Genomic DNA, 1890 nt, shown 5'->3' on the forward strand with positions numbered 1-1890 from the left:
ATGACTGTTGCCAAAAAGTGCAGAATCAGCTCCAACATTAGCGGGCCTCATTTTAGCCGGAGTGCTGAATCATGCTTGAGAAATGATGCGACAAACACAGCGGTCATCAATACTCAGACATGGAATCAAGAGATCAGTTTCTCTTTCTGGGATTTCATAAAACTACGACAAAAAAAAAGGAAATTTGCATCGATCAGGAATCAAACTTGCAACCAAAGCTCTCAATATATGCTTTAAATTCATCCAAGAGTTTCTTAAAAATGTATTTTTTATGTAAATGTCTGACAGTTAAAGGATATATTTTCCTTATCTTCCAATCATTATCCTCTGATATTCAAAATCTAAATAAAGTAAGTTCAATTTTATCAATGATTAAGCCACTTTTGATTAAAACTATTTTTGCACCACAAAACATCAATTTAATTGCATTTCACATATTTTTCATTAACGGTTGAATGTCTGTAAGTGGTACACAACCCAATTTCCAAGAATCAACAGTATTATTTCCTTTAATTTCACAAAAACATATAATGGTAAATACCTATATAGTGTTTTACTACCTTCTCTGAAGGTTCTAAGAGCTTCTAAGGTTCTGAGTCACAGTCCCATTCACACACTAATGGCGTCTCCACTACCAAACACAACCAGAAACCATGCGGGGTTTAGTGTCTTGCTCAAGGACACATGGGTGGGCAGGGCAGATACCGATCCTGTAATCTTCTAATCAGTGGTTGATTGCTCTACCTCTGCACTATGACTGCTACTACACATGATAAAATACTATACCAAAATACCGGTTTACAACTCATCTCTCTTATAAGTCACCCACATAAAAAAATGCAAAAAAAATGTCATTAAGTATTTACCTGAAACTTAAAAACATGTAAAACATTCATGCAGGTGTCTTAAACACACATTAAAACCAAAAAAAAAAACTGCATGGTCTGCCTCTCACATTACTTAGAAACAACTTAATTCATCCAAAAACTGGATTTTACAGACAGACTATAACAACATGCATACCCAAGAACTAGGACCAGGGGTCTAAAAAAAAGTGTCTATACAAGTTCACTAAAATAAGATAACTGAGAGTAATCAGAATACCGCAATAATTAGATCTGATGGATCTAAATGAACTTTAAAAATCTAATTGAAAACCATGGTTTCCAATCTCCATCCATGATCAGATTAAAGTTTGTCTTCTTGATTTTTACTGATAAGACCATTGACTGTAAATACATATTCTCTTATAGTCAATGGGTAAAATCAACCACAATCTGAAAGCATTGCCAATGATCTACTACTGAAAGCACCTTAAGCTTTAGATCAGATTAAACGTACGGGGAAAAAAAATCGTACTTTTTGGGTAAAATGAGTTTCTTGAGCAAATTTAGATACATAAATTTAGACCATGATCACATTTGGATGGACAATTGGAAAAATTATTTTTAAAATTAGTTTTTGATACAAATTTCCAGCAGTGATACATAGCTTGACAGCATTTTTTGCAGTGCACGTGTGTCTTTCAGTGCAAACAAATTTGTAACTGTCAGCTAGTTGTTGTAGAGACACAGATCTGGAGGTTTTTGGAGCAGCAACCCTCCAATAGATCAACTGTCCATGCTGGAATTGCACAATCTGTCTGCACGAGCTTGGAAAATAATCCAACTGTAGGAGACATTTCCCTCCCGTTTTCCTGTGTCCAGCATCACACTTTTTCTGTGCAGAGATCCATGGGCGCGTGAGGCCTCAGATGCTTCAAAAAGCTTCAAAATAAAAGCACGGGCTTACCTTTGCCCGTTTTCCGCAACATTCGCGAAAAGGAGCCGCATCTTTTAAAACCATTGTGAGGGGATTCAACCTGCGCGCCGGTGTCTTGCTCAAAAGCAC

General features: G+C 36.3%; 1 protein-coding gene across 1 annotated transcript in view; it reads right to left on the reverse strand.

The window, feature by feature from the left end:
* Positions 1 to 1890, reverse strand: part of epoa (erythropoietin a) — a 28862-nt gene that overhangs the window by 9311 nt on the left and 17661 nt on the right. The gene's annotated exons all lie outside the window — the stretch shown is intronic.

This window comes from Oryzias melastigma, linkage group LG18, assembly GCF_002922805.2.
Source record: "Oryzias melastigma strain HK-1 linkage group LG18, ASM292280v2, whole genome shotgun sequence".
Classification (NCBI taxonomy): domain Eukaryota; kingdom Metazoa; phylum Chordata; class Actinopteri; order Beloniformes; family Adrianichthyidae; genus Oryzias; species Oryzias melastigma.